The 19,930-nt window shown below is 41.8% G+C and overlaps 1 long non-coding RNA gene across 1 annotated transcript in view; it reads right to left on the bottom strand.

The window, feature by feature from the left end:
* Positions 1–216: 216 nt before the first annotated feature.
* Positions 217–19,930, bottom strand: part of LOC146817689 (uncharacterized) — a 29,047-nt gene continuing 9,333 nt past the window's right edge. The window contains exons 3-4 of the long non-coding RNA XR_014962561.1: positions 6,813–7,417; positions 217–1,000 (exon numbers count right to left, since the gene is read on the bottom strand). This is a non-coding gene — a long non-coding RNA (uncharacterized LOC146817689). The remainder of the gene's footprint in view (positions 1,001–6,812; positions 7,418–19,930) is intronic.

The following is a 19,930-nucleotide window of genomic DNA, read 5'->3' on the forward strand; positions in this document are numbered from 1 at the left end:
ATTTTCTGCTAGTCGAATAGCGAAGAGGAGTTGCCTCAGAAGTAAGCTGTAAACAAATTGAAAGCTTCACTAGTGGTAATTTCTAGGGGCCTTAATATTAACCTAAAGCTGGACCCAGGAACTTTTATAATCATGTTGTGACCTGCAGTGTCCAGAAGAAGGAAGCAGATATTTATTTTAATTAATCAAAACGGGTATCAACAAAGTGGCATACCAAGGGTGCTTTTGGACTGAGTGCAACACAGGGTAAGTGGGCCCAATTATGTCTGGTCACCTAGTAGAATACAACAGTTAACAGGGCTCAGTGTCAGGACTTCCAAGGATCTAGACCTCTCTGTCTGTTCAACATGTCTACAATCAGCAATTTCATGTTTACCAAAGGTAAAGGCTATTACCTGGAAAGAAGCTTGGAGATTAAACTACTCCAAGATGGCCGACAATGCACGGAGAGTGCAGTTCTAGTCTTCCTCTGCAAGCTGAGTTACATGAGGTGCTCGCAATGGAACGTTGATGCACTTCACCTGAACTCTTGACGGAAGCGCACGCACCTCAAGTATCTCGTGTTTAGTTAGTTAGTTTAGTCAGGTTATCGCCGAGTCCGTCGGGCATTCGGTTGTGAGTTCCACAGTATTTCCTGGTTGAAAAGACTACAAGTTCAGAGCAGTTATTTCTTTTCGTGCGAACGCCTTCTTTCAGAACTCATGCGCATATCACTACTGTGGAGAACGCTACTTCTTGAATCTTGCGCTATTGAAGGAAGACGCTACCTCGTCGAGTGTATAGTGTCTGAGGAGGCGGAAAACTCACAAGGCTTCTTCATCCACTCAGTTCAACGGAAATGAATGCTGAGACACCTCAAGCTGAGTATTAGAAACCAACGGCAGCCAGAGCTAAGTACCCAGTTAATGTTTGTGCATTTAGAAGAATAGAACTATAATTTAGTCACTCCAGTAAAGACTGCATGAGTTAATACTACCAACTGATTCCACCCGTTGTTCACCTGTGGAGATAAGAAAATGAGAAAAAGATCATAATAAGAATAAGGGTCAGTACACTTAATAACTAGAAAATATAAACAAACAGGGTAGGTGGAAAATAAGATTAACTTAGTGTATGTTTCTTGATTGTAACAGAAATTCATCACACAATAAGGAATGGCTACTTAACTGTAGCAGAACACATGAAGACATTTGAAGAGAAGCAAGGCTTAAGGTTATCTTGGTACCTTATTTGGATACTAGAAGGGAATTAGAGTTTATATGACACTTGTGTTAAATTACTGTTTTGGGTTACAGAGGAAACCGCCTAGCTGGGAACATTAGGCGAAGAAGAAACAGAAGGCTGGACGCAGATAACCGCAGGCAGTCTCTTTGTCTTCTTATTTATTTTATCCACTCCCCCTTCCCCCCTTGGGAGATTCTGCTTGGTATTTATCAAACAGTACCTGGAGATCTCCTTGGAGGGGCCTTGGGAAAAGGCATCTCTGTTCCTGCGCAAGTACTGGAAGCACCTGACAGAGTGAAGTGCCCAAGTATTGAAACTTGCGCCTGAGCAGAAATGGCTGAGGGCTTAAATTTAAAAGATTTGGGAGAAGTCCTTGGTTTAATCCAAAAAGAATTAACAGTAGTCAGAGAAGAGAATAGAGGGTTGAGGCAGGAAATGGTGGATGCGAGAAGGGAATCTGTAGAGTTAGCAACTAGATTAGCTAACATGATTCAAACTTCTAGTCAGAGATTTTCAGATTCTGGAGGAGAAACCTTGGGTTCCACGTCTAGGTTAGCAACGTATGTAGTGCATTCCCTTTCCCCAGTGGTTCCGTTAGCTCCACCAGAATGATTTAGTGGGGATCCACAAAAGGCCCAGACATTTTTGACTCAATGTTCTTTGCACTTTATGTGTCGTCCTGCGGTTTTTCCGGATGCACAGACCCGCGTGGCCTTCATGTTGTCTTACCTCAGTGGTGTTGCCGCCAACTGGTCAATGCCTTTAGTTTCAAGAGATGATGCCTTGTTATATAATTTTGAAGACTTTAAAAAAGAATTTCTTCAGATCTTTGATCGACGGAAGATATCACAGGCTACAGACAACGAATTACTAGAATTAAAACAAGGTAATAAGGACCTGGTTGCATACTTGGCCCAGTTTAACAAGCTGGTGGTTGAAACAGACTGGCCGGAAAGCAAAAGAGCAGCAGTTTTTTATCGAGGTCTTAAAGATGAGTTGAAAGACATTTTAGCCCAAATTCCCAATCGTCCCACAGATATTTCGGCCTTAATAGATCTGGTGTTAGAGATTGATTTTAGACAGACTGAGAGGAAAGGAGAAAGAAGAAAAGAATTCAGGTTCAACATTCCAAGGTTCGACAGAGCTAAGACAGATTCAACGAGAGCAACTGGAACAACCGAGGGTCAACCAGGGGTGGAGCCAATGCAAATTGGAGCAGTTCGTGGTCCGCTGACTAAAGAAGAAAAAGAAAAGAGGCGACAAAATAATTTATGCATGTACTGCTTAGGTAATGGACACTTTGTGAAGATGTGTCCAAAGAAGCCCAAGATGTTTTCAAAGGGGAAGGAAAACTTCAAGCACCACCAGTAAACGGAGTTGGACTGGTGGTCGCAGAGAATAAATCAACTCCAGAAGAGCATCTATTGGCAAATACTTTACAGTTATCTTCCCCTCATTTAGTAATTCCCATGACATTGAAATTCAGAAATCATACCTTGACTGGGGTTTCGGCCATGCTAGACTCTGGTGCGACTGGAAACTTTTGCGATCTAAGGTACGCCAAGAAAATTGGGTTGAGAGCTATCCAAAAGGCTACAAGTGAACCAGTGAGAGCGGTGGATGGAACAAACCTTTCTTCCGGGCCCATCACCAGTCATACGGAACAAATCAAAATGATCCTAAAAGAAGGCCATCAAGAAATCATACAATTTAACCTCATAGATGCCCCGCAATTTCAGATTATATTAGGAATACCATGGCTCTCAGAACACAATCCAAGTATTAATTGGGAAAAAAGAACAGTAGAGATGAATTCCAGCTTTTGTAAGGAAAATTGTTTTGATTCCCCAACAAGATCAAGAGAACCAGGACCCGCTTCGCATTTGTGTAAACAAGATGAATCTGTTTGTGTGATTCACACAACAGACATTCCGTCAGAATACAAGGAGTTTGATGATGTTTTTGACGAAACTGAGGCAGAAAAACTGCCACCTCGCCGATCATTTGATTGCCAAATAGAATTGGAGCCAGGAGCAAATCTACCATGTAGTCGAGTCTACGCTCTTACGGAAAAGGAAAACGAACATCTGAAGCAATACATTGACAGATATTTGTCCAATGGGTTCATCCGCCCCTCCCAGTCCCCAGTCTCCCCGCCATTATTTTTCATCCCCAAGAAAGGAGGCGAGCTCAGAACTTGTATCGACTATCGAGCAATTAATAAGGTCACTATCAAGAACAGGTACCCTTTACCGCTTATATCTGTGCTATTGGACCAGGTGAAAGAGGCACAGATATATACAAAATTGGATCTTCAAGGAGCTTACCACTTGGTTAGGGTAAAAGAAGGGGACGAGTGGAAGACAGCCTTCAGGACTAATTTTGGATTGTATGAATACCAAGTGATGCCTTACGGATTATGTAATGCTCCAGCTGCCTTTCAGCACTTTATAAACCGAGTTTTGGGAGAATACATAGACCAATCCGTTATTGTATATATAGAGGACATCTTAATTTACTCAAAATCTGAAGAAGATCATCCAAATCAAGTGAAAAAGGTATTACAAAAATTAAGAGAAAACCATTTGTATGTAAAACTGGAAAAATGTGTATTTCATACCAAAGAAGTTGAGTTTCTGGGATTTGTCCTCACGCCATCTGGAATAACAATGGATTCTAAGAAGGTGATGGCTGTCTTGAACTGGAAATCCCCAATGAATGTAAAAGAGCTACAAAGCTTCATCAGGTTTGCCAATTTCTATAGAAGATTTGTAAATGAATTTTCACATAAGCTCATACCCCTTACTCGGCTCCTTCGGAAGGGTGTTCCATTTAATTGGACAGAAGATGCAGAAAAGGCTTTTCGACAACTGAAACAAGAGTTCACTACCGCGCCTGTTTTGCTGCATGCTGACCCTGCAGAACCTTTTTATCTGGAAACAGATGCTTCAGATTTGGCGATTGGTGGAGTTCTCTCTCAAAGAAATAAGAGAACAGGGCAACTTCATCCGGTGGCGTATAGGTCTAGAAAACTAACCCCAGCAGAAATCAACTATACGATTACGGAGAAAGAACTATTGGCCATCAAGGACGCATTTAAGGAGTGGAGGCACTACCTGATGGGAGCCAGACATACGGTGACAGTGTTCACGGACCATAGAAACCTGAAATTTTTGAAATCAGCTAAAACACTTACTCCCCGTCAACTAAGGTGGTCATTATATTTCGCGGACTACGATTTTGTGATCACCTATCGACCAGGAACCCAGAATGGAAAGGCCGACGCCTTGTCAAGATTGGATGTGGAAAAAGTGGAAAAACTTCCAGAACAACAAACGATCATTCCTGACAATAAGATCGTAGCAACTGTAAATCAAGAAACCATTGAAGAAAAAATAATAAAAGCCATGACATCAGAAGAGATGGTAGAATGGTCAAAACAAGAAGATGAGAGAGAAATAAAACACGGATTACCTTTTCGCGCCGGAAAATTGTACCTGCCTAATCGAGAGTTGCAACAATTGATCTTAGAGGAGAAACATGACAACAAGTTGGCTGGTCACACAGGAACTTTGAAAACTGAAGAATTGATTAAAAGGAATTTTTGGTGGCCACAAATGTCTAAAGATATAGATTTTTACGTGAAGACATGTGAGGTCTGTGCTCGGGGAAAATCGGAGAGACAATCTCCCAAAGGACTCCTTCAACCCATGCCCACTCCCCCATATCCATGGCATACAATCACAATGGATCTAATAGTGGACTTACCTTCAGACCAAGGCTACAACACTATATTAGTGTTTGTTGATGCCTTTACCAAAATGGCCCATTTTATTGCCTTAAAGAAAACCCCAACAGCCCCCAAGAATTAGCTATTCTTTTCAACACACACATAGGGCCATATGTAGGTAGCTAAATACCGGTCGGTAACGGCCGAAATTCGGTAAATATCCCGTTACCGACCGGTTTTTAGCTATTTGAGATGTAGGGGGCATATTTCAGGATTCGGTAATTTACCGAATCGGTAAAATTACCGAATCGGTAAAATTACCGATTTGGTAAATACCGAATCCTGAAATGATATGTAGGAAACACTCTAATGAGTGATGAGTAGGAATTAGAATTCGGTATTTACCACCAAATATAGGTTGGTGATAAATACCGAATTCTATGCAAAACGTGATATTTCGCAGATGTAACAGTGCCATGTGGCAGACATTCATGCCCTTAGGGCATGTATGTGCGCCACATGTGCACACATGGACGAATCAGGGGTGCAACAGGGTGTCAATGTGACACCCTGCCACCCATGATACTGCCTCCCCCATTACCGATTCGGTATTTACCGATTCGGTAATAGTAACTGGCTTCCCATTCATTCCTATGGGCCTCCTGGCCCATAGGTATCAATGGGAAGGCATGCCTCATTACCGAATCGGTAAATACCGATTCTAAATTACCGACTTTTTCCGAATCGGTAAATGTTACCGATTTATTACCTACATCACATTTACCGATTCATAAATACCGAATCGGTAAAATTCGGTATTTATGAGTCGGTAAATGTGAAGCTACCTACATATGGCCCATAGTGCGGGCTCATGGTATACCCAGGGTAATAGTCTCAGACAGGGGTTCCCAATTTCTATCCCATTTTTGGAGGTCATTCATGGAAGGGCTGGGTGTAGAAACCAGGTACTCCACTAGCTTTCATCCAGAGACAGATGGGCAAACAGAGAGAGTGAATCAGGAGTTAGAACAATATTTACGGTTGTTCCTACTCGATCAGGAAGGGGACAGCCAGACTATATTTGGGCAGCCGAGTTTGCGTATAATAATGCAAAAAATGTCTCCACAGGATACTCGCCATTCTATTTAAATTATGGGAGACACCCAAATTCCTCTGCGAACGAGAGAGAAATCTCCGTTCCTGCAATAAAGGATTTGATTGAAAATCTGGCTCATGTCCATCAGACTGCTACAGAAAACCTGCGTAGAGCTAAGGATGCCTATAAGAAATATGCAGATAAAAAGAGAAGAGTGGGCCCAGTCTTACAAATTGGAGACAAGGTATGGTTGAATTCAAGAAACCTTAGATTAAAAGGAGTTCGCAAATTTCAGCCTAGGTTTGTAGGCCCCTACCAAATTGAAAAGATAATTAACCCAGTAACTTATCGCTTGAAGTTACCCAAAAGAATGAGGGTTCACCCAGTTTTTCATGTCTCCCTGTTAAAGAAAACTTCACCAGATTTGAGATTAACACTTCCTCCTAGAGCAGTACAATTAGAGTCTGGAGAAGAATTTGAAGTTAAAAGAATACTAGATTCTACAAAACGTAAAGGAAAAATCTATTATTTGATTGACTGGAAAGGGTATGGCCCAGAGGAGCGATCCTGGGAACTACATACAGATGTAAATGCTCCTCATTTGGTGAAGGCCTTCCATAATAAATTTCCAAGAAAACCCAGACCGGAAGAACCTCCCTTGCGAGGGGGTACTGTCAGGACTTCCACGGATCTAGACCTCTCTGTCTGTTCAACATTTCTACAATCAGCAATTTCATGTTTACCAAAGGTAAAGGCTATTACCTGGAAAGAAGCTTGGAGATTAAACTACTCCAAGATGGCCGACAGTGCACGGAGAGTGCAGTTCTAGTCTTCCTCTGCAAGCTGAGTTACGTGAGGCGCTCGCAATGGAACGTTGATGCACTTCACCTGAACTCTTGATGGAAGCGCACGCACCTCAAGTATCTCGTGTTTAGTTAGTTAGTTTAGTCAGGTTATCGCCGAGTCCGTCGGGCATTCGGTTGTGAGTTCCACAGTATTTCCTAGTTGAAAAGACTACAAGTTCGGAGCAGTTATTTCTTTTCGTGCGAACGCCATCTTTCAGAACTCATGTGCACATCACTACTGTGGAGAACGCTACTTCTTGAATCTTGCGCTATTGAAGGAAGACGCTACCTCGTCGAGTGTATAGTGTCTGAGGAGGCGGAAAACTCACAAGGCTTCTTCATCCACTCAGTTCAACGGAAAGGAATGCTGAGACACCTCAAGCTGAGTATTAGAAACCAACGGCAGCCAGAGCTAAGTACCCAGTTAATGTTTGTGCATTTAGAAGAATAGAACTATAATTTAGTCACTCCAGTAAAGACTGCATGAGTTAATACTACCAACTGATTCCACCCGTTGTTCACCTGTGGAGATAAGAAAATGAGAAAAAGATCATAATAAGAATAAGGGTCAGTACACTTAATAACTAGAAAATATAAACAAACAGGGTAGGTGGAAAATAAGATTAACTTAGTGTATGTTTCTTGATTGTAACAGAAATTCATCACACAATAAGGAATGGCTACTTAACGGTAGCAGAACACATGAAGACATTTGAAGAGAAGCAAGGCTTAAGGTTATCTTGGTACGTGGGTTGGATACTAGAAGGGAATTAGAGTTTATATGACACTTGTGTTAAATTACTGTTTTGGGTTACAGAGGAAACGGCCTAGCTGGGAACATTAGGCGAAGAAGAAACAGAAGGCTGGACGCAGATAACCGCAGGCAGTCTCTTTGTCTTCTTATTTATTTTATCCACTCCCCCTTCCCCCCTTGGGAGATTCTGCTTGGTATTTATAAAACAGTACCTGGAGATCTCCTTGGAGGGGCATTGGGAAAAGGCATCTCTGTTCCTGCGCAAGTACTGGAAGCACCTGACACTCAGCAGGCTGTCAAGGCTTATGGGCCCCAATTCCCCTGCATCTGTTGCATCTTTGGTAGCTACGCCCCTATGTCAATGACTTGCCCCTGAATTTAGGCAGATGGATACATTCAGCAGTGATACATCAATGTGATCCTATTGAGACATACATTGTTGCTAATATTACATTGGAGAACAGTATTTGTATCACATGATAGTCTTTTATGGTAGCCTTCAATTTCTAGCTAATTTATATACAAAAAATGTGTAACACCAATTAGTGTTGCATATTGATGCACTTTGGATATTAAAAGTAATTTGCTATTAAAAATACGTGTGTGATACATTTTTTATGTGTCTTTTTAAATGTTGAGTGCTGTTTAACATTTTAATTTATTAATAATGACAAGCATTAAGAAGCCAATTTATATGCTGGTGGTGAGCATACTCCATCACAATGGTGACAGAATATTCTTACTGCCAACACAATGGTTCATCCACCAAATTCATATGCTGGCAGACCATCTCCGCCGTGGCCAAACTTCTCAGATGGTCCGGCAGAGTAAGGACCATCAGAGAATCGGCTATATGACTGCCACCCAATTAGCATGAGAGAACATATAGCAAATTTATACGGCCGGTCACTGCCAGGAAAACCCTGACGTGAGGGGCAGTTAAAAGGAAAAAAAGCCCCCCTCACCAAGTAAGATGAGTCCCATGGTGGGGGGCAGCATTTTCTTTTTATATTAAAAACAAATCCTGTTTCAGGACTTTCTTTTTTTAAAAGAAAAAAGAAAACTGTTTGGTGCAAGGCTCCATCATGTTGATGGAGCCCTGCATCAGACAGAGAAATGCACTGACCGGAACCACAGTGAATGTGGTTCTTTACAATGCTTTATAAATCTCCGTAGGTTTGGCAGTCATTTATAAATCTGAAGGGTAGTCACTCCCCAAAAGCAACAGAGTAATTTAGTCTGGCACCCTGGCATAACAATAGGCTGTCGTTTTGGTTATAAATTAGGCCCTTAATTTGGATGGTTTGTATTTAGGGCTACGTCTCTCTGCATAATTGTCCACTAATTAAAGGAGTGTCATGGAGGCTCTAACACAGACTGACATTTGCAATGTTTGTATGATTGACTGATATAAACTAAGGACTGAATGAACAAAGTGTTTGATATAACTTAATGTAGGCACTCAATGGGCATGACCACTAAACGTTTTTGACTAGCGCTTTGACATCACCCTGTTAGAAAGGAAAATAGTGTTTGTTTCAAATACCCCTTACCTCTATATTATAAAATCCTAATTGTGAGGTGGCAATGTGTGAATGTTTGTGCATATTTGTTGTGTTCAATTTTGTTACAATAGTTGTTAGAGATTGCCAACTTTTCATGAAAAGCCCCAGATATTTTGCCTTCATCATTCTATTTTTGCTGAACCCGTTTTTGTTGGACATATTACTCTGTGCACTTTATTCCTGCTAACCAGTGGTAAAGTGCATGTGCTCATCCTTTTAAACAAGGTAAAAGTGGCATACACCTAGATGGCACATTTAATTTAATATAGGTCACAGGAATATGGCACTGTATGTGCCTAGGGCATGTAAATTAATTGGGACTGTGAGTCCCACTTAATATGTAGGAGATCCACAATATCTTAGTCGGTAGCAGTAGGTTTAGATATATATACAGAATCAATGGTTCAAAAGATGAAAAAAAAGGGGGACCAATTGTCAGGATGGCTATCAAATTTGTGATAAAAATCTGTAAAGTAGCTTCAAAGATTTAAGGTGGAATTTCTAATTTGCATTGATGACTGCTCACTTTGTTGCCATCGAGATATCGACCAATCGCCTTGATAAGCGATTCCTGCTCTCACTCCAATTTGTCGGTGAATTGGAGTGAGAGCAGGAATCGCTTATCAAGGCGATTGGTCGATATCTCGATGGCAACAAAGTGAGCATTCATCAATGCAAATTAGAAATTCCACCTTAAATCTTTGAAGCTACTTTACAGATTTTTATCACAAATTTGATAGCCATCCTGACAATTGGTCCCCCTTTTTTTTCATCTTTTGAACCATTGATTCTTTATATATATCTAAACCTACTGCTACCGACTAAGATATTGTGGATCTCCTACAAATTAAGTGGGACTCGCAGTCAATTTTCTTAATCTTCATTTCATCAATTATAAAGTTTGAACCTGACTTGCTGTCAATCCAAGCCCTGAAGAATGTCCGTTAAAATTATCTTTAAAGGAACGAAACGCGTTGGCTGTTTTTGTGTATTTATCAGCTATGAAATAAAAGTCAAACATAGAAAAAGAGAAATATTTTGGACTCTCTATTTTATGTTTAGTGCACCTCTATTTGTTGTTAATAAATTGTCAGATCTCTTTCTGAGGCACCATTAGGTGAAGGGTGCTGGAGTTATTGTGCACTAACAGCCAGATAAGGCAGCAGCATTACAAAAAGTGAGGTGCTACCATTTAAGTCCGTCACCTTCTAGTTGTTTTTGATATCTGCAATTTTGACCTTGCACATAAAAATTTGCAAAGGCCCAAGTCTTCATTTTTTATTCTTACAAGACGCTCCTATTGTAGACCCTAAGTGCTCATAAGGTGGGATGCATTGTCATTTAAATATAGGAAGTGTATATTTTATGTTTTACATGTCCTGGAAGTGAACAATTTCCAAAGTTATTTGTTCACTGTGGCAAGGATGGCCTCCTACAGACTAACACTGGTTTACCTTATTACTGTACTGCAAGTGCAACATCCAGTTTAGGAACAGCTAGAAAACTGCTTTTACTACTCATTTTAATGGCAACTTAAAATCCTCTTTAATGGTAAATTTGGATTTCAAATGACTATTTTGGAAACGCCACCTATATAAAATTCAGAACACAAAACCGTACACTCCTGCTACTCATGGAGTACCGAACAGTTAACTCTTTTATCTGTCCGAATGGAATTTTTACTAGAACATTCCTGTTTCTTATTATTTAAAAATTGATCAAATCATTTTTTTGGACTGAAAAAGAAACACAGACTTATCAAAGGAAATGTCCTTTTCCCATGAATCATAGCTCTCCTAACAGGAAGTGCTCTCATTTGAGATGCTGAGTTGAGTCAAAACCAGCATGGTGCATGAGTTGAATATTCCTTGAGCAAAAGGAAAGTCCATTAAATTAAGAGTTTTGAATTGGTCAAGATGCGGTAAAAATAAAGAGTCTTCAAGGAACTCAGTCCTGCCCATACTCTGCAGTAAAGAAATTCATACTGGCAAAGTGTTAAGGGAGCCTCATAGGCAGTAGCATAAATGAGTCCAGTGGCAGAAAAGCCCAAAACTCTTGGAGCAAACGAGCTGGAGCAGCCGCTCCATCTATAGAAAACAGAATATCCGGTCCATTTTTATGAAGCCCTGATGATAGTCCCAGTACTATTCGCCTGGGTGTTGAAACGCGTTGGCATTTTGGGAGGCATTTAGTTAATTCTGAATGCGGCGAGCGTTGAAGGAAATTATTGGATAAAGGATTGATATACTATTCAGACACTCTTTTGACGCTGGAGTTGGAATAACACATGTGGTTCATAACATTTGATATTTTCGTGTTTATTTCAAAATTTTGTAGATGATGTACATTTTCCTAAAAATGTGTTTTGCATCAGATTAATGTATGAATTCATTTGCTGATTTTATCATGTTGCAAGCTGTTGCCAATAATTTTTTCACAGTGTCTAGTCCATTTTTGTCTTTAAGTGTATGTTAATGTGAATTGTATATACATGTAAGTTCATGTGTGAATTTGATAAGTCTGTGTTTCTTTTTCAGTCCAAAAAACTGTTTCAATCAATTTTTAAATTAATAAGAAACAGGAATGGTCTAATAAAAATTCCATTCGGACAGATAAAAGAGTTGACTGTTCGGTAGTCCATGAGTAGTAGGAGTGTACGGTAGTACGGAGCCGGGTTCATTGTTTTGTGTTCTGAATTTTGAATAGCCCTACCTGCCCCGGACCGTTGGGCTTAACCCCTATAGGTTTTTGCAACCTATATCAAATTTACATTGCCCTAAAGTTTCTTGGACCTTTATGTGAGTGGCCAGTGGCCCTGGCCTGTTAAAGGCTTCCCCACTAGGAAATGTGTATTGGAAACAGATAGTGGACAAAGGGACAAAGGTCCTAGGTGTAGAGCAGAGTGGATCTTCCTAACAGCATGGCTGTGAAGAAGCTGTGCCCTGCCATGATTGCACCTAAAATGGACCTGTCCCAGCACACACAAATAAACCAGACACCAGGCCTGGCCCTGCTTTTTGTTTCACTAGCCAAGTTGGAGACAAACCCAGTGAAGAGGGGAAAACTGACCAGAACTTGTTTTGGGGGTAGACAAAGAAGTGTCCCCAACCCACAGGCTGGTACTGGTCATAAAAGTGGCAACCCCAGAACTTGAAATCAGAAGACACCGGGACCTGTTACGACTCAGAGAAAGGACTGCCCTGTTGTCAAAGCCTGAAGGAAGACTAGACCTGCGTACCTTCAACCCAGCACCCTAAAGTTGACTCCAAGGGCCAGTACCCTCCTGTTTGAGCTATAGGGACTCAACAAGGACCCAGAGGCTATCGCCAGCAACTTTCTTTCTGGAAATGTACTGGGCCCTTCTTTTGACCTCTGCTGGAGTGAGTCATAAACCCCAAATGGTTCCATCAGGGCCTGGACCCTTGGTTGGTGTTACAGTGTTCTCCTCTTGTCCATAAACTGCAACTGGACAATGAGAATATTTGTCTGAACTTTTCACCGCAAGAGTCAAAGGCTACCACTGGAACGCCATCAAGCCAAACATGCTGATGCCGCTTTGGCAGTCGAATTCAACCTGCTAGTTTGTGCCGCTGAAGGAATTCTGACTTCCAGAAAATTGTCTACGTCCAGACAACGGATTTTACAGGGGCCACTGCTAAGCAGCAACCCATTATTGACGACGACTACCTGGACTCGGAGTTCGCCCTCTCAGAGTCTACACATTGAGGAGAGCATCAACATCCAACCAGCGCGGGGCTACCACCAAGGTTCTGTTCTTCAGCCAGCCACGGTCGATGAACTCCTCTTCTGATGCAGCCTGCATCCCAAGCCACAGATTACCCGTCAACAAGGGCATACTTCAAAAACGTTTGAAAGTGTGAAGGTAACTTTCCCTGGCTACAACCCTGGTCTCTGTATCTGACAAGTGCTTCATCACGGTCACCATTAAATTTGTACTTTGTCTCAGTCTAGCACGACCACATGACGTGGTTAACGCTTTCTGCTTTTTGGCGCTATTTTGAATTAAACTTTAGTAAAATCATGTCTCTGATTCTACTTATTGGATGTTTGTCATTTAGGTGTGACTTTAATATTAACATATTCCAGATATTCTGTATTTTATTTCTAAATTGGTTTGGGATGTTTCCTGTGTTGCGTTTTCACTTAATTGCTGCCTGAGTGTTGCAAAAATACTTTGCACATTGTGTTTAATTTAAGTCTGACTGCTTTGTGCCAAGCCACCAGAAAGTGAAGCATTGGTTTACTTGTTGACGTTTGTGGCGCACCCTGACCAGGACTGTGATTCTTTCTTTAAGTCAGGGGCAGCTCCTCCACTACGGCAGAGGAGCCCCCCCCCCCCCCCCCGATAACTGCCTCAAAACGGCAGGAAAAGACAAATAAAATGATAATAAACACGTTTTATTATCATTTTATTTGCCCATTTGAGGGCGGGCCATGGTGATGACAGGCTACAGGAGGATTGTTTAGTGCACTGTGACCAGTGCGCCTGACGGTTTGGCTGGCCGTCCCAGGCTAGCCAAATTGCCATGTGCACTGAAGCTGTCTCCAACCTGAGCTGCGTTGCCAGGCTGGAGACAGCAAGCAAAGGCTCCCACTCTCACTGGGAACCCAAATTCAGAGCCCTCATGCCAATCAAGCAGCATCACGATTGGCAGCAGTGCAGTCTGGGAGCCTGTGACTGCAGGGGAGAGGAGCAGAAGAGCATGAAGCAGCAATCTGCAGGTACGTTTTTTTAAATGTTGACATGTGTCTGCATCGTCCTCTGACCCCTTTCCCTTTCTCCTTCCCCTGCCACTCTTCAACAACACTAGCCGCTACTGCTTGAAGTAGGTACTAACCTCCTTCAACAAAGAACCCAATTTTGTCTAGTAGTGATGTGTCCTTTTCATGGGCTGTTGTGTTTTGTGCTGCATTATAGCTTTAGTGTTTTTGACTGGCTTGTTTTCTTTCGCCCTATTTTTTGTTTTTATTGTGTTCTCATTTTGCTTTGTGTCACGGTATTGGGTTGTGCTCTGTAATTTCCTTAGAGATGTCAACAAACGATGCCACATCGCTACAACAAAAATTGTATTCCTTTAAGGCTCCAGTGATAATCTACCATTGACCACTGTATAATGTGGCAACGTAGCACTGCACCAGCTCTTGAGCAGTTTAATTCATCAGTCAGACCAAAACCACAGCACTGACAGTGTTTTGAAAGACCATAGGGCATATCATCAAGACAGGCGATAAAATTATCGCCGCTTTAAAACGGCGATAATGTGCTTGATAATATGCTCTATGGAATTCCAATTGAAGCCCATGTTAGATGTGAAGGACATCTAACCTGAGCTTCAATTGGAATTTCATAGAGCATATTATCAAGCCCGTTATCGCCATTTTAGCGGCAGTTTTATGCCGCTAAAGTGGCGATAATTTTATCGCCTGTCTTGATAATATGACCCTTTATGTGATATACCAAACATGGGTTATGTCCCACTTGACATTATTGTCCAGATTTTGATGTTTCTGCTTGGAATACATCCAACTGGCTTGTCACAAGCAGCAGACCATAGGTGAAACTGTGACCCTTTTCTAGCGAATGATGGCCCAGCTGAAACGACGGAGCAAGATTTGCTAATTATTCTGATTATGTATGCACTGTGCCCAGGGCCGGACTGGGAACCGAAACCGGCCCAGGCAAACTGCTCGGCCGGACCCCCTCTGAGGGAGAGGAGGGTGTGCGGCCGTGCATTTTGCTAAAGCCAGTTTCGGCCGATGTTGCCGGCCACCGGTGACAAAAATGGCCCCCCAGGGGCACAAAACCGGCCCCCAACCTAGCAGCCTACCGGGGAAATCGCCCGGTTCCTGCTATGGCCAGTACGGCCCTGAATGTGCCTGCTTCTTTGTGCCACAATGCACTGGGAGTTCACCAAGTCTTCATGCTAGCCACTTTCTGAAAACGAAGAGCATTTTTGTCTTTATGCCTCACATCTTTGGTGCTGTTGTTGCTCCTTGTGCTATTTGAGCCTAGCATGTACTTTCTTGTAAATCATGTTGCCACTTGAAGTATAAGCTATTTTTGAAATATTTAATTATACATATTAACAAAGGCTTAATGGACATCTGGGGTCGTTTCCACTCATAAGGAGGCCATAGCTAAAATTCTAAAATGGATTCCTGGTGTTATAATGACATTTTAGACTTAGCTGCATGTGTCTAAAAATATTCATAATGCCAACGAGCTTACAGGACATTTAGCATGTGACATTGTTAAATTAGTTTGCTTTTCTTTGGTGAGGTTGGTTGATAACATGTTTCTTTTTTTGTTTTTTTAAGAAGTTGAGTCGCATTTACCGAAATCCCACGGTTTTGAAGTTTCAGAAAACCTACACAATTGAGCGCTTTGAAAGCTTACACAGCTGGTGGCTACCTATTTTGTGAAATGATTGTCTGTGTTTGTTCTGAGCTATACTGGGACAGAGGTCACTTTACCCACAATCATTTCATGGCTCTCTGTGGTACCTAACTGCCCGATTAGCTCATCACGCAGACTGCCAAATTGTCTTTGTCAAACTATACCTTTCAAAGACTTGTGCCTCCAAGGACTTGAATCGAAAAGCTAACTCTGTTGTTTCTTTTTGGTGGATAAATTCAAGTATTTTTTCTTTTACTTGTCGCGAGTTTTCTGAATGCTTTGAGCTGGCTGGGTAAACAAATGCCACAGTAAATAATAATAATACAATCTAACCCCACAACGGTGATTTAGAAATTGAACAACTCATTTCAACTCATAAAGTAATTGAAATCTTAACATTGTATGTTCACTTTGCAATAATCCTAGCAGTAGTGTAACAAACCAGCACTACACAGCCTAAAGAGAGAGGGGCCTCACCACGTGCCATATGTATGAAGCCAAAGTGCGATCGCAAACGCTGAAAGTCGCCGAATTTCAGCGTTTGCGATCGCAATTTAGGCAGTGTGAAATGAAGCACTAAAAAAACCACTTGCAAAATAAGGAATCACAAAATTTGCGATCCCCTATTTTGGGAATGCATTTAAGGAATCCCAAATTGCGATTCCTTCAATGCAATGTAGGAAGCACCCAAGTTGTGCAATTTTGGCTTAAGGAATCGCAAATTACCACCAACTTTAAGTTAGTGGTAATTTGCAATTTCTTTGAAAAATGCACTATTTTGAATTTTTCAAAGTGCCATGTGGCGCACACACATGCCACATGTGCACACATGCTTATTTCAGGGGTGCAACAGGGTGTCCTATTGACACCCTTGCAACCTTGAAATTGCATTCTCAATTTGAGATTCTCTAAATAGGAATCGCAAATTGAGAATGTCTTCCCATTCATTCCTATGGGCCTTCTAGCCCATACGAATAAATGGGAAGGTATTCCTTATTTGCGAATCTCAATTTGCGACTCGCATATAAGGAATATGTAGGACTCACAAAATATTTAGCAAATCCTACATACATTGCATTTTGCGATTCTCTAATTGCGATTCCCTAAATATCGCAATTTAGGAATCGCAAAAAGAGTTTTTCATACATATGACCCCACATCTTGCATCTTGTGAATTGCCAGGCACCTCATCTCTTAGCGCTTTTTTACCTTTTTAAAAAAGAGCTACCTCTCTGCTATTTTAAATACTTGCTCCTACTACGTTATGAACCGCTCCGCTTAATTTCTATTTGCACATTGTTAATTGAATTTGAATCGGAATTTATTTGTTAACCTTTTAATCTGTGTATGATCTGTGATTTTAGCTTGAGCAAACCTACTTTTAGCAGCAGTTGCACTTTTCCTCAGGGTTGGTAACTGTGACTATGGTGATCGCAGCATTTCCAGTAGTCCCGGGAATACCAGGAGGGGATGGTCGGCAGTCTTGATGGCGAGCATCGGTGGAGGTAAAAGCACGGCCACGCAGCAAGCCAAAGGCATGCCTGTCTGCACCCGTCCGCACTTTTCCCATGCCTAGTGCCAGCCACTCTGCCAGTTTCAGACCTCATTCTACATTTAAGCAAAGTTACACCAGGGACCAGCTGCTAGAATTCAATAATATAAGTAAGTACTGTCAGGAACCTCGCATAAGTTCTGACCCGTTCGTTGTATCTATTTACTGCCCTGACTGCATCCTTCATATCTGCCCCACTAAACCACAATTGCTATCATCCAGCTCAGCCCCAATCTCAAGAGGGCTACGCAGGACCAGATCAGTCTTCTGTACCCTAATCAATGCACGCTCTCTATGTAAGTGCGCTTCTGAATTTACAATCTGGACGCTTAAGCTGATGACTTAGCTTTTATCACTGAGACCTGGACAGATGCCTCCTCAGGCCCAGACTTGCTGATCCAACTGGGTAGTCCATTTATAAACAGGATTGGGTTGGAATAAATGGTGGTGGGCTGGCCATAATATACCGAAGTAGCTGGAAAGGGACATTCACTACCTAAAATAATTTGTCAACCCTGGAATCCCTACTTTTTAAGATGTCCATAGATAACCGTTACTCTTTCAATGGCCTATTAATTTATAGTCCTCCTGGCCCCAGGGCAGATTTTCTAAACACTTTGGGTGAGTCCTTGGATGTGATATCTCAGTCGTCTAATTTCACACTTCTGGGTGACTTTAATTTACACCTAGAGGACCCTCTAGTCAGGGATGCAGTACATTTTATTGATATCATGAATAGCCTAGGACTTAGTCGGCAAGTAATTGGTAGCACCCACTCTGCAGGGCACCTGCTGGACGGAGTATTCTCCAATAATAATTTTCTACAATGTCTTCCGTCTCTCCTGCTTACTTGGTCTGATCACAAAGCTGTCATGTTCTCCCTTTCTCTTCATTAATCTGGATTGAGAATTTAAGAAATAAACATCCCAGATGGTTCCGACATTGGAACAAATTTCAAAGGAAGTCCTAGAAAGCTCCCTGGCCCAGAATCCCCTTAAGATTAACAATGAATCTAATACAACTGCAGTCACCTTCGAGTGGTGGTTCTGCAGCTCAATTGATCATGTTCTACCAGAAAAGTCCACTACCAATCGTAGCTCAAGATGCTCTGAACCTTGGTATACTGAACATCTTAAACTTTAAAAATAAAACTGCCGCCGTCTTGAAGGGAGATGGAGATCTCACTATGATATCAGTGACAGATTTGCCTATAAATAATCTCTGCTAGACTACAGAAAATTAATGCATGATGAGAAAACCCACTTTTTATGGTTCTTATCAATTGCAGATTTGATTTGTTTTGTTTGTTTTAAGTACTTTGATGGCTACAATTAGCCGAATAAAGTAAATTTGAGAAAACCCACTATTCCACCACAGCTATAGCAACAGCAAAACATTCATCCAAGGAACTCTTTGCCAAAGTAAAAAAGCTAGCCAAACCCCCTGAAATAGCAAATACACTGGTGAGCCAGGCTTTTTGTAACTCCTTGCCATCTTTCAGGACAAAGTTAAATTAGTCTACAGTGGTTTTTCTATGTCCCTGCCTCAAGGCACTACCCCCTCCTAATGTATGTCAGCCACTCCTGACACGCCCAAGGAGGTATTCTCAGTCACCACAAAATTTATCAATCCTCCAGAACTACTTCACTTTCCATCATTGACACCTGATCAGGTCACCAAACTTTTTGTCTCTACCAAATCTGGCTACCCATTGGACTCCTGTGCCCCCAAGATTTTTAATCTTCTACCAGAAGTATTTGCTACTCATTTGTCTCCCTTCTTTAACCAAATGATCTCCTCAGGCAGCTTTCCCACCACCTGGAAATTAGCATCAGAACTCCTTCTTCTAAAGAAGGCTAACCTATACGGGGTGGATCCTAATAATTATCATCTGATCTCAAGACTCCCACTGCCTGCTAAAATGGTCGAGAAGGCCATGAATGTAGTAATATCTGACTACATCGAGAAACATGCATTCCTGGATGCCACCCAGTTTGGCTTCAGGAAGCACCATAGCACGGAACTGGCACTGATCTCCGCATCCGAACAGATCAGGCAGACGGTCGATCCAGGGGGCAATGCAGCACTTGCTGCTTGACCTCGCCGCTGCATTCGACACTGTTAATCACAAAAAGCTACTGGAGGGCCTTGACAGGATAGGCATAAAATAAAAAGCTCTCACCTTACTCTTATCATTTCTGTCTGGTCGAGAACAGTTCGTAGCACTTTACAAGTTCAAATCACCCAATTTTACACTGCCTTGTGGGGTACCCCGGGGTTCATCATTGAGACCCACCCTTTTTAACATCTACGTTGCCCCCCTGGTGTAGTTGATTCAATCTCTGGGTTTCTCAGCATTTTCCTATGCTGACGATACCCAAATCATGGTGTCAGTGACAAGCTCGCCTTCTGACACAGCGTCACAGTTCTATACCTGCCTCCACCAAGTCGGTGATTGGATGGCCATCAACTGTCTGAAGTTAAATTCCAATAAAACTGAGGTTCTACTCTTTGGCAGCAACACCACTTTTTGGTATCCAGCTTTCTGGCCATCGGAACTAGGCTCTTTGCCCATCCCTACAAATAAAGTAAAAAACTTAGGAGTCACCTTTGATTCAAAGCTCACATTTGAAAGCCATGTGAACAAGGTCACCTTTGTATCCTTCTACACATTAAAATTACTCAAGAACATATTTCCATTCATTCCTGTCAATCTAAGCAAGCTGGTGATTTCTGCTCTGGTTCT

Source organism: Triturus cristatus, chromosome 6 (genome assembly GCF_964204655.1).
Source record: "Triturus cristatus chromosome 6, aTriCri1.1, whole genome shotgun sequence".
In the NCBI taxonomy this organism is placed as follows: domain Eukaryota; kingdom Metazoa; phylum Chordata; class Amphibia; order Caudata; family Salamandridae; genus Triturus; species Triturus cristatus.